The 14,005-nt window shown below is 41.8% G+C and overlaps 2 pseudogenes across 2 annotated transcripts in view; both read right to left on the minus strand.

Moving 5' to 3' along the window:
• Positions 1 to 6,763, minus strand: part of LOC310824115 (cytochrome P450 3A27-like) — a 148,058-nt pseudogene extending 141,295 nt beyond the window's left edge. Inside the window, exon 1 of the transcript in view lies at positions 6,503 to 6,763. The product of the transcript in view is annotated as a cytochrome P450 3A27-like (transcript). The remainder of the gene's footprint in view (positions 1 to 6,502) is intronic.
• A 4,283-nt stretch (positions 6,764 to 11,046) lies between these two features.
• The window catches only part of LOC310824116 (cytochrome P450 3A27-like), a 59,108-nt pseudogene continuing 56,149 nt past the window's right edge, over positions 11,047 to 14,005 (minus strand). The window contains exon 6 of the transcript in view: positions 11,047 to 11,088. The product of the transcript in view is annotated as a cytochrome P450 3A27-like (transcript). The remainder of the gene's footprint in view (positions 11,089 to 14,005) is intronic.

Consider the following 14,005-nt stretch of genomic DNA (forward strand, 5'->3'; position numbering starts at 1 on the left):
GTCCCCTATATGGATTGGCCGGTCCTTGTGGAGGCCTCTGCTGTTGCTGACTATAGCCCTGTTTACTATTCTCCCTCGATTTCGGATTAGTACAATCCCTTTGGAAATGTCCAGCACATGTCAGATGGACCTTTTGGGTTTGTTCTTTGGAACCGTCCTTGGGGTCTCTTTCTGCCCTTCCCTGGCTTAAACTGCTGGGGCTGCTGCGTATGCACCTGAACTACAAGTACGGTGGGTTGCTCTTGTCCCTGAGGTCTCAGCACTGGAAGTGGTTCTGGTATGGCTCTGTATGGAACTGGTTTCTTGGTTTTGGCGCCCATTACGCCTTGTTTTCGTTTTGTGAGTTCCCCCAGCTGGAGCTGTGTTAACCTTCTCTGGTCCCCCTTTTCTTGCTCCTTTAGCCTTGACTCATCCTTGTGTGTTTTGGACGTGAGTCCCACCACATCCTCTAACCTGCTTTTCACCGGAGGGGACATGGCATCTACCACTGCGGTTCTGAACAGAGTTGTCATCAGTGGGTCTCCCTCTGGGTCTACTTCAGTCTCTAGTTTCCACTTCTTTGGTTGCTGGTGCAGGTATGTGGCAGGATCCTCAGTCTCTTCCAGTGGGTCTCCCTTCAGGGTCTTAATATCCATCCTTTGTGGATATTCTTCTCTCAGGGTTGTCCACCTCTCATTTCTGGTCTGGTCAAATGACATCCCATCGGCTCTGGTATTGTCCTTTGCTTCTTTCAGTCCACAGCTTATGAGAACGTCTTCCATCTTTGCCTCCCCCAGTACCTTGGCCAACAGGGCTATGAGGTCTCCCACCGCCAGCAGTTTCCCTGCAGTCTCTTCCTCAAGGCTTCTAATCCCTTTACCTGCTCCATCATGTATGTTAAGTAATCCGCTAACTATTCCCTGCACATCCTGCATACCCCAGGGCACATAGTGTCCTTGATTTCCTTTTATCAGGATGGGGCAATGATATCTATCTGGGTGACCTATCTTTTCCCTATTCCTCAACTCTCGTTCAGTATTCCTGGATCTTTCCTCATGTCTTCTCCTAATATTTCTCTCTTACTCCGGCTTCCAATGGTTTAGTCCTCTTCTCTTGCCTTGACTCTGACCTCCACACACCTTTTTCTAATTTTGCATAACAATCCAGCTCTATGGGGCTTCTAGATCCCCTTCTCACTTCACTTCCCTTCTCTTCTTTTAACATTGCTTCTCCTTCTGTTTTGAACAATTTTAACATATCTATTTCTCTCTTTCTTGACTTTACTCGAGTTTTGGGGTTTCTTATCAGTGTTCCCATTTCCTTACCCACTGCAACATCAAATGTCCCTTCTTTTGGCCACTTAGTATAATTCTTACTGGTTAGTTTTTCCCATTTTTCTGACATCTCTTTTATTTGGTTATTTAAAAGAGGGTTTTTATTCTCTAATATTTCTACTGGAGTTACCAGGGTAATCCCTTTCTCCATTTTTCCTTTTGCAGTAATTATTTTTTAGGGTTATTGTAAAATGTCTTACTTTTCACTCTTTTCTGTAATTTGTCAAAAGAGAACAATATTGTATTATTGGTTATCTAGGATTCTACTGTATAATTAAAGAAATATGTTAGGCAACCACTTTGGACTCAACTTGAGATATCCTAATCACAATTGGTGTCTTACACCTTGGGAATCAAATATTGATATAACGAACAACTTATGTACTTGCATGTATGTATATGTGTTTGAGAATGTGGTTGTATGTATGACAATGTATGAATGAGTATGTGTCTATATTGGTATAATTATGTGTATGTGTCTATGTCTTTATGGGTAAGACTCATGTACGTGTTCCACCGCGGAGGCCAAAGGTCCAGGGCGATCTATACAAATGTTCTATACTAAAAGCACGAATTCTGCTTACTTTGTTTTTGAGCTCATTAAATTTGTATAAATTGTCCGGTCCCCTTCTCAACGATAGTTCACGATGCGAGCCTTATTTATCCATCCTGTTCGTGACGCCAAATATGTAGTGGAATTTAAATCATGGTATTTTGAAATAACATACCGTTAACCAGAGCTGTTGATTCATTCAGAGACTTTATTCACAGAGAACAAAGCCGGGTCAGGTTTGCAAAGTTGAACACACTTTTCACTTCCGTTACCTGTCTTTTTATAGACTTCACATAGGTCAACAACCTTCATTCAACAAACGTCTACTTCCTGTTTACATACACCAATAATATTCAAGAACTACATTTCGTCATGCCGGGGCTACGCCCCCTTTGGCTTGGCGCCGATCAGTCTACTGTAGAGATCAATTGACCTAGGCTGTTTTCTAAAGCCCTTTTGTCTTGGCTGTTTACAACTGTGTTTATCACCCATCCATCCTGTCCCCAGATCACCTGATGATGTTTACACAGCTGTATACCACTCTACTTCAAAGCATCCATACCCCCTAGTCAGCCCCCACCTAAGTGATCTCACCCCTCTGAGATGTTCCAGGACCATCTGGTGTCCTTGTGACCTTTTCCCCTAGGTGTGGGATTACTAAGGCTAGTATTTGTCTTTAAATTTACTATAATGACAGATTTGAGAAGCACATTTCTTCAATGGTGGCCGCATGGCATTCCTGTGCAGGTGACAATGGTCATTTTTCAAAACGACAAGGATATTTAAACACCTGATTATTTGTTTGGTATGCTCTATGGCCTCGGCTACAGACCTCATCGAAGTGACACTTAGATATCTTAGGGTGCACATATCACGTCTTGGTCTAGCGGATAGGAATCTGCCTTTTAACGCAGGGCGGCCCGGGTTCGATTCCCGTCATGGTAAATGATTCTTGTAGAAAAATAAAATGAGTCACAACGTGTGCAACAGAACAGTTCGAAATCTCTTTACATTTGCATCGTCATGAACATGAGTTATATCAGGCTAGCTCATTTTTTCTTTGTTCATTTTAAGTGTAGAAACAATATTTCGTTTGTGACCATTTTTTTCTGCCGTTTTGACAAGTCTCATGACTAAAGAACACAAGGCTGTCTGCTGAAGGACGCTTGACTGTAGATTTTTGCTTCGTGTCAAAAGCACTCCCTGACGCACACTTTTTCAAAGCAGGTGAATTCATCAGATCTGTTTGAAACATTGCATTTCATCCAGTCAATACGACTGCTTAGATACTCGCAGCACAGTTGCCCCCTATAAATTGCCCATGAGCGCGGAGCTTGTCTTTGTCAATGTAACAACTTTGCTCCATCAAGGGGAGCCGCTGGTTCGACGCCCCTGTAAGCACATGTGTCTCCAATTTGTAGCCCTATGGAAAATTAGGCCTAACTATTAAAAGTTCTTTGATTAATAAATAGGAACTAATAAATAGTATAAATAGAATAAGTTCATTAATAGAATACATAGGACTTAAAAAGGGTAAAACTATTACTATGTTTGATATTGAATAGAGTTTCATGGGTTAAGTTCATGTATTGAATTATTTACCTGATGTAAAATTTATTTTGTTTTCTTAAATACTGTATTCACAATGCTGGCAATATTGTAAAGGAATTTATTTTTGATTTCTGTGAGAAAAGATTCAAATGTAAAGTTTGTGCATTTTGTTTATTTTCATGAGCCAATGAAAAAGTGAGATGAAGGTCAGGTGTCAGGTGGATGAGAAGGAGAAGTTAGATTCGGGATGGCGAACGAAGAGAACGCATGGAATATGCTGCTGTGCTGAGTAAGGTTAATATTGTGGAAATAGGTAGCCCACTTATTTCTGTGTTTAGAACAAGGTAATAATGCGAGTGCACAACCCGTGCATCTTATAAGTTATTACGTTCGGCGTATGACCTGTTTTGGAACAATTTCTCTGCAGAGGAGTAACCGTTCCGACGGTCAACCACCTGGCTTAGCCTAGCCTACAGTGAGAGAGCTAGTTTTTCTTCGGAGGCTTATGGGCTGTGTGTTCGACCAACACGGGAGTTCAAAACGTCGATAGCCACCGGGAGAGACAGTGGCACCAAAGATTCCTGCCGTTTGAGAGAACTACCCCGGTTGCCGAGAGAGGAGCTTCGCGAGGCTGCCGGCTTAAGGAACTGGGAGTTTGGTTTTTGTCGTCTAGCTCGTGAGAGTGAAGGAGCCGCCATTTTAGGTGAGCTACAACGCACGCAAGCTACACGCGCCAGGCCTGCAACGCACTGGACTTTGGTATAGTTATCATAGTTATCATTGCCGGCTTTAGAATAGTGTAGTAAATATACTTAGATGAAGAAAGGAAGCTGCAGAGGTCCGGATGAGTCAGTTTAATCGTCTTTAATTAATCGTAACTTCATCATTACATACCACGGCCAGATGTGGGGGCTCCTGTCCAGTCAATAATGTCCCCTCCTTATCTAGTCCAGCCGTTCAGTCTTTTATACAAAACAGCCTGCTTTGTCTTCCAGATTTGGGCATGGAGTTCCCAGGTCCATGTTACCCTAAACATTTTCAACCTATACGATGGTGATGTTTACAGTTTTCACCAAATAAGGGTGTGCCTTTTGGTGTGGTTCACAGCTTTAACTAATTAAGGCTACCCCCACCACTATCTCTTCTTTGCCATCCCCCCAACCTACAGAGGTCAACTGCATGCTGCAACATTCCAAGGGCCTAACCCACTAGGCCCTTCTTCTGGTCAGAGCAAAATATACTACATATTCCCCCCTTTGGGACTTAGTAAAGTCCCAACACAGAGAAATTGTACAACGCGTACTCTAACCATATTGCATGCAGTTGTGTGTAACATGGTTCAAAGGGATATAAAAATAACAAGTAAACCACAAAAATTATTGTGAACTTAAGCCGTGTAAATTATCAACTAACAGTTTCTAAACAATAGACAGTCTATTCAATGTCCTACTAAAAGCCGACGCGTACATTAAGTCAAGCCTCGCTTATATGATTAAAATAAATTGCTACGGACATAAACATGCATAAGTATAGACTATTCTATGATACATACATGGTCCCATATACGTTCAACAAAGAATAATAAAGAGTAATAACAATACTTCAAAGAATAACAAAGAATGATAAAAATACTTCAGAGTAATAAATGAATGACGAAAATACTTCTCTTCAGGTCTTCGTTGCTTGATTTACCTTTACCTGGGGGTCAGAGGTTACTAGCACATAACCCCCCATATGAGGACAGTCTTTACCACTGCCTCGTTTGTGTAACAGACAGAGAATAGAAAGATAGAGAAAGACAGAGATTTGCTGAACACGAAGCCTCTAACTTCGAACTTCACCTCATCCAAAATGAGGATTTGCCTTCGGATCGTTCAACTTAATCTTCAGAATCCCTTCCATCTTCCTCCTCGCTGTCATCGTCATCCAGATACCCAGGTTTTGGATATAATTCAGGACTATAATAGTCATCAGGCATTCCTGAATCCTTACGGTCTTCTCTTCTTCCCTTCATAACTGCCATTTGAAGTGCCTGAGTATTCATTGCCTTGTCAATTCCTCGTGTTATTAGTCCTCTTATGATTGGAATGCAACAGCAGAGTATGAGGGCTAAGACAATCACACAGCCTAGCATGATGGCTCCTATTCTGGCGAAATAGGCTCCCCATTGTCCCATCATGTTCTCTATCCAGGAGGTCCATTTGCTTCCAAATCCAGCATTCTCTTTAACTTCCTCCCTCAGGTGTTTAAGCTTCCTCATGGCTATAGAGAATTGTCCATCGGCTGCTGTGTTGTTAGGGATGAACGTGCAGCACTGTTCTCCAAACATGTGGCATACTCCTCCTTTTTCTGCCAATAGAAAATCCAGTGCTTGTCTGTTTTGCCAAGCCATTTCACTCGTTGCTGCAAGCTGCCTTCCTAGAGACCCTAAAGCATCATGCGTGTAGTTTATGAATCTTTGCTGGTTATAGTAGACGTAGTTTATCCAGTCAGTATTGACATTTATTCCAGCTGAAGGAAGAAAGAAAGATGCAAATCCCATTGCTACGGAATTTATAGCCTTGTATTCACTGGGTATACCTCTAGGAATTCCCAAACTGTCTAAGCGTCTGTCCTCCTTGTATTCCCTCCGAGATCTCATAACTTTAGATTGTTCTTGGACTTCCAAGTCCTTTGTTGGGATGACAATGATAGGCTGGATTGCCTGCACCCGAGCACATCTCCCATTCCATCCTATCTGCAGGGTGTTCAGTAGATGTTCTCCATCACAGAGCCAATATTGATCTGCTACAGCCTGAGTGGCATAGTGGTATGGGCAAACGCTAGGAGGAATTCCAGCTTTTTTTCCCTTCTTTAGGATTGCTGATATTTTCGCTGTCTTTCCTATTTTTGAAGGCACACATTCTCCATCATTTGTGCTCATTCCTAGTATGGATAGGTTCGAAAGATCCCATATACTTTCACAAAGTTCTTTGTCTAGTACACCCACTTCGACAGTTCCCACTTTTTCAAAGCATTCAAATTTTCCCACAAGTGTTAACTCCGTTCCAGGGGATATTGTCTTTAATTTCCTATCTATTCGTACATCTAGAGCATCACATTTGGCTCCCACCGTCTTCATAAGTGTCTCCGCGTGCTCTACTCTTCTGTCCTTCTTTATAGTGTTGTCATAGTATTCTCTGGATCCAAGGAACTGCAAGCACTCTGCTTCGCAGAGTGGGGCAAAGGCAATTGCTTGAAATGGCTTTATCCCCAAACTTGTTCCTGCAACATCAGAGCCCTTCATGCTCTTCAGCCAGTTTGCTTTTAGCTCCCCACAGTTCTTCCAATTGAATTTGGTATTCATGATTATTAACGAGCTTTCTTTTGCTTTGGAGCACATATAACAGTCTTTTTTGCTATTAGTCTCTCCAGTGTATTTCATCCACTGATACCAGAGGTTCCTTCTTGCTTGTATCATCAGTGGATCTCGAATGGAATTCTGTGCTATCCTTATTTTATTCTTATTTAATTCCTCTCCAGGTCCTGATCTGCTTGATCTCTTCTTTTCCATATCCTCTCCAGTTATCTGTTCTTCAATTGGGAGGTTTTTCTCAATAGTGAGTCCTTGTGTCACATCTGATCTTGTTTTATAAGTTGTTAGCTCCATCGAGATTTCCACTTCTGGTCCCTTTGTTATTGTCTCCAATTCCTCTATTTCCTCAATATCTGTATATTTGAAGAATTCCAGTACTGCTGTGGTATTGGATTTGGTAGGGGCTGCAGTGACACTCCTCACAGTAGTAAGGGTTAAATTTACGATGGAGGCCTCTGTACTTAGGTTAGGTGAACCAGCATCATCAGAAACAAGGTTTGGCATAGAGGGAATTTGTTTTTCAGACATAATCACCCTCATTCCTATTACTGATAATTTTACTTCCCTATTCCCGTATCTGGATTTGGTCTCCAGTATACACATATACAGTCCTTCATCAATTCCTAAGACGTGCTGTATTGCCAAGGAACAATTTTTTGAGGCGAGCCCTAGACCCATTCTTCTTTCTTCTTGATTTTGTCCTACTAGTACCACTAATTTTGGGGCTCTTGACGGTTGGCTTTGAATGATTCTTTCGTTCATTTCCCACGTGATCACATCATCAGGTTTTTTCAATTTCGGGCATTTACATTGCAACAATACACTTTCTCCTATTGTTACAACCTTTAAGACTGGCTCTACAATGTTCTTTTTCTCTGCTGTAGTAGAGACAGTCGGTGTTGAAGTGATCTCCTCCTCTGTTATTGTGAGAGTCACCCTACTAGTTATGTGTCCTCCTACACCAAGGTATGTTGGATCGTAATAGATACACGTGTACACCCCTTCATCTTCTTCTCTGACCTCCTGTATCAGAAGTGAACAGTCTTGTTCCTCATTTTCCTTGAAATATTTTGTTCTATTTTGCAACTGGGAGAACATGATTTCATCTACATCTTGGTGGTCGTCTGGATCGAGCGGAGTTATATTCCTTCCTTCTTGGTCTTGCCATACTGCCAAATCTTGATTTCTCTTAGTTCCATTTAAGCATAGACATGGGAGCACGATTGGGCTCCCCACTCTTCCTTTAACTGTAGTTCCTTCTCTCTTTTGTCGTTTATTTGTCGGGGGTTCAAGCCAGGTTGATATCTCAGATAACATAGTCTTCGAGTCGACTTGGTTTGACTCGGGTTCTAATAGGTCTTGCACTTCCTGTTGGGATTGGATCTGGACATCTTTCTGGCTCTCTTGTTTCTGTGGAAGAGATCTCCTGGCCTCTTGGGTCTGGTCTTGAGTCTGGAACGTATCGTAAATCAATGGTCCTAAATCCTTGTTGCTGCTCATCTCCTGGGTCTGCGGAGTTTGGAGTAGAAGGTATGTGGTCATCAGTATTCCTATCATCACCGTTGTCAAGACCTTGACCAATCTCATTTTCTTCATCCTCATCTTCTTGAGCCTCTTGATCTCCTCCTGGGTCCTCTTCATCACAAGGCGCCTTAATGCAGTGATGCAGATGGTACCAGGTTGGAGACCCTCTGATTTGGATTGCTGTCCCTGTACTGCGGACAACTTCATATGGTCCTTCTCGGCGGGCGTCGTGCCACTTTCTTCGGTAGACCTTTACGAACACCTTGTCTCCAGGTTTTATGGAGTCTTTTTCCTCCTCCCGATTCTCCTTTTCCTCCCGGGCCTGTTTCTGAGTAACATAAACAGATATACTTTTATGGAGGGTTGTCATATATTTCACATACGCCTTCATCTCATCCTCCAGTAGGGATAGACTTGGGCCTTTTCCACTGGTGCGCAAACCTGGGGCTGGCATGCCTCTCCCCATGGCAAGTTCATGTGGCGTCATGTGTAGCTCACGGAGTTCACTAGAACGACAAGCCATTAGCGCAAGTGGTAATGCCTCAACCCAGTTAAGTCCTGTGTGTTGACAGATTTTAACAAGACGGTTCTTAAGCACCCCATTCATTCGCTCACAGATACCCTGACTCTGTGGATGATAGACACTACCAAAGCGTTGCTTAATCCCTAATTTTTGTATGATAAGTTTCACCGTCTTATCTACAAATTCTCTGCCATTGTCTGATGAAATTCGATCAGGAATTCCCCAGCGCGGTATCACCTCACGGCATAAGAATTTAGCAACTGACTGGGCATCTTTTCTTTTGGTTGGGCATGCTTCTACCCATCTGCTAAACCTATCGACAACAACCAACATATATCTTTTGCCTCCTACCGGGCGAATCATATCCACGTAGTCGAGGACTAGTTCCTTCATTGGCCCACTTGGTGTTGGAATATGTCCTGGAGGAGTTAATACTCCTCTTCTAATATTGTTTTTCAAACAGATTGTGCATCTACCTATGACATGGTCAATTTGTTCTAGTAGGTATGGTGCCCAAAATCCGTATTCTTTTGTAATTTTCCTTCTCACTTCCCCCCTCGCTACATGGGCAAGCCCATGAGCGTCATGTATCAACAGTCCTAGCTAGTTAGGAGGTGCTACTATCAAACCCTCATGGTTCCTCCAGAGGCCTGTAGCATGCTGACTCGCTCCTCTGACAAGCCAAAAGTTCTTATCTAGTGCACTTGCTTCCTCTTGCAACATGTTCAAGTCTTTGGGAGTAATTGTCTCTTTTAACTCCACTTCGTGTGTCACCAAAAGAACTGCACCTGGTCTGTCTGCTCCAGTTGGCTGGGGGATGCTCAAAAATTGTTCCGTTCCCTCCTGATGTGGTATCTGAAGTTTTCAGGTGATGGGAATTCTCAAGTCTTGGTTCTGCCATCCTGGTAGATTGGTGATGGGCTGTTACCTTACCACATCTCAGTCGTGCTCCTGAGCGGAGTCAGTTAAAAGTGAATCAAAATATGTTTAGCTAAGTTTCGCAAAGTATCCTCCTTCTATGTCTCAAGATGAGCAACATATAGCTTACTTATAAAAGTTAGATTTAACTTTGAAACACTCACTATTGCAAAGTTCTGAATGGCAACACTTGTTACTCCTCAAATGATTCGTCAGAGCTATTGTAGCTAACTATCGTAAACTATTTCAGTGCTGCTAGCAATCGTCGCCTTTTCCAAGTTGGAACTTCATCGCCACAACAGTGTCCAGTGTGCTATGGATTGTCCAAAAATAAACTACACGTTCCTGGCAATATTGCAACTTCTTCTGAGAGGCTTTGTGTCCTTTTTCATCATCTTGTTCTGCTTGTGGAAGAACTCCACATTGATGTCTCCACAGACAGGCAGTGGCTGGGGGAACTCAAAGTACATATGCTTGTCCCCTCGCCTTGTGTGCACTGTGTTGGACGTATGGATCTTGATTTTTAGTTGATAAACCACAAACTGCGGATTCCAATACCAATTCCCTTTCTTGAAACTCTGAGGAATCGGGTCACTCCTGTTCTTAACAGTACTGTCCCTGCAGGTGCCTCCACTAAGCATGGGGAGCGTCTCAAACACCATTTTGTGGAAGAGCAGAGCGATGGGCTTGTATTCTAGCTGGTTCTTCAGAAAGTAGCTGTAGTAGTAGACATAGCGTCGCTGGCTTGGGATTGTGACTCCCTTCTTGTCTCTTGTCCGCACTTCCCCGTAGAAGTCGAGTGCTTCCTATGCCTCCAGGAACTTCCCTCGGTGGAGGAGATAAGTGCAGATCATGACGCCGGTGAGGCCCTTCCCTGCCTTGCAGTGGATGGCCGCCACATGATGGTTGTGGTCTTCAAAGGGGTACTGTGCAACTCTGCAGTTAAACTTTGCGGTGTCGTAATGTCGCTCAGTGCAAAGATTATATATCTTATAATGATTTTTGTGTTTTGAGTCCAGAAACCGTACTACATCGTCTATGTTGTTTCTGTAGACACTCTCAAGTCTTTCTGCAGGAAAGCCCATAGCAATTATATTCGGATAAATATAGGTCAAGTCCAAGTTAAAACCCATCTTCCTGGTATCTCCTTTTGTTTCGGCTGACAATTTCCTTTATTATTGCAGCCATATCTGTGACAGGAGTCCTTAAGATGTTGAGCTTAAGAGAGAGTATTGTTGTCTTTGTACGAAACGCTGCCAATATGTTTCTCCCTCGCAATCCCGTTGGTGTCACCACTAGCTAATGCTAGCTAGCTCTCTTTGTGGTTGTCTGGGATCTCAGGGTCAGACGACTGGGTGATGGAGGTCATGATAGGTGTCGTCTTAACTTTATTGGAGTGTATAGCGTCTCTATGTCTTCAAAATATGCTTAGTATAAAATCTGTGTAAAAAGTTTTGTTTCTATCTAACTATATGGTTTTTTCTTTGGCTGGTTTGCCTGTTACAGCTGAGAACTCAATCTACAGTTGAAATCACAAGGTGATTAGTTGATGTGATGTATGGTTGTGTCTATGTGCATGAGAGCTAGGGGAGAGATGAAGGAATGAAATGTTGCTGGTTTTGGTACATTCAGTCTCTTCCTTTCTCGGTTGCAGACTTCTCTGTAGTTATAACTTTATTTTTTGGATCCTTCTTTGTCTGCTTAGACACTACCAGCTGACACCCCCCTTTCAGATTCTCTGGGCACCCCTAAAACCCCCGTTCCGGGCCCCTGTTCGGGTTCACCGGTCCCTGTGATTGTTGTTGCTGTGGCCATTGCATTCGTCCCTGGGATGTATTCGTTGGAGTTGGATAACGTCCCTTGTAGGCTTCTCCGCCGCATTCGCGGGCTCTTTTGTAACATTCCCGGATCATATGTCCATTCTTTCCACAATAGTAACACAGTGTTGCGCCTCGCTGGGGTCCTGGATTATAACCTCCTTGCCTAGTATATCCTTGACCCCCCTTTTTCCATTTCTGAGGTTGTGGGTATGGAGGCTGAGGAGCAGCCTGTATTACTGGTGTCAATTGAGGTTGTGTCTGTGGTTGAGGCAGGTTTTGCAGAACCGCAGCCTGTGTTTTTATGACAATCGTGATTTTAGTTTCTCCTGTCTCGAGTATTTGTTTATCTTCATCTTCCATGAGGTATCTTCCTTCTGGGTTGAGGATTGGTAGTTGTGGATAGCTGCTGGTGGGCGTATCCCTTTCCTCATATGGTGGTGGAGCCACAGTTGGGGTTTTGTGTGAGAAAGGAGTATTCGTCTCCTTCACTAATCTCCTGGTTTCCTCTTCCAGGCTCTTATCCACTGCTTTATCTCTTATTCCTTTTACCAATGGGTTGCTCTTTTCAACCTTTTGCACTGGAGTAGACGTCTTAGCTGAAGCCGCACCCATAATTGTTGTTCCTTCAACCGTTGACTTAGCTGAAGACACTTTTCCAGTAGGCACTTCCTTTGTTTACAGTTCAACTTCTTGGCTGAATGGTTGGTTACTTATTTTGTTGATTCTATATTAATGTCTTTAATCGACACATTCAGTCACCATACCAGTGTGAAACGTTCTTGCTCTGGCTATCTTCCTATCCAGAAGCTTACTTTCTAATCTCAACCCTAGTCTTCAGCATTTTGGCGGCGGGACAATTAAGTACTCCCTTGAGGGGACTCCACTGACCCAAGTAACTCAGGTTTGTGAAGGTGCGCCCGAGACAACTGCTCTAACCACCTCCGTGCCAAAAATAACAAATTAAAATAAAAAAGGTTCAGCAAAGACACCGAGATGCCTTTGTTGCTATGCCTGTCAGCAAGTCAGTTCCACACCCCACAATCATACACCTTTCAGACTCAGACGTCCCTTACAAGGATGTTTGTCCTGTTAATGCTAGCCAAATCAATCCTCCTGTAAATACTAAACAAACCACCAACCACGCTACAATTAGAATATTCAGTTTAAATTGTGATATGATTATATCGCAGTCATGCAAAAGCTTTATATCATTTCACAAGTGATGCACACATAGTATTGTTCAAGTCGGAGCATGCAAAAATTAGAAACAGATTAGATTGCCTGTATTATACATGTTCCATCAATGTCAGCATGATTATTCTATGCACTATAATTCACTACCATTATCTGTTAATGGAAGTGACTGATCAATAAGAGAGAGAGAGAGAGGACGAGAGGATCGCCTTATCTTAATTAAACAACTAGCCAAACAATTACTCAATGGTTAATTATATTATTTTTACAATTAATAAATTTATTCATTGATTCATTACAAATCAATCACAAATAATCAATCACTAATTCAATTCAATTAATTAATCCTTGGTCACAATTAACAATGTTCAGTTATCTCCAATGGAGCAGCCAATTAACCAATTTAACCATATAATCAATTAACTGATTGACCAACTAACCAATTACCCTATTACCAAATCGACCACTCAATCAAATCAATCATCCAATTAAATCATCAATCAATCAACCAATTAATCAAATCAGCAATCAATCAACCAATCAATAATCAAATTAATCAAATCAGTAATCAATTAATAATCAATTAATCAAATCAGTAATCAATTAATAATCAATTAATCAAATCAGTAATCAATTAATAATCAATTAATCAAATCAGTAATCAATTAACAATCAATTAATCAAATCAGTAATCAATTAATAATCAATCAATCAAATCAGTAATCAATCAACAATCAATTAATCAAATCAATCAAATCAGTAATCAACTATCAATCAATTAACCTTTTAACAGATCACCAAATTAACCAACTAATCACCTAACCAACTAACCAAGAATCAATCGATCAATTAATCAGACAATCAAATGGTCAATCAACAAGTCTATATAGCGAACTTCAAACATCAACCAAATAATAGCAGTCTTACTTTGACGTAGGCTATATGAGACGAGCTGTTCTGATGTCTCTCACAAATTGGTCTTTTTACTGCTATCTGGCGCTCTCTCTCTCAGGACCTCTGTCCCTCTCCTGTTTTGCTCGAAACAAAGCATTAATTTGATTAGTTCTCTTAATATAATTAATCATTCAACACAAAACATACAGAAGATACTAAACTAAAATAAGATCAGAGATATGAAAAATAAACTTCATAGAATGGAACGTTACTTTTTCCCAATGTTTGAACAGTTTCCAACATTTCAACGTGCACTTGAAACGTTGGGAACAGGCCCATAAAAACACATCGTATATTTCA

This window comes from Argentina silus (assembly GCF_951799395.1).
Source record: "Argentina silus genome assembly, chromosome: Y".
NCBI lineage: Eukaryota > Metazoa > Chordata > Actinopteri > Argentiniformes > Argentinidae > Argentina > Argentina silus.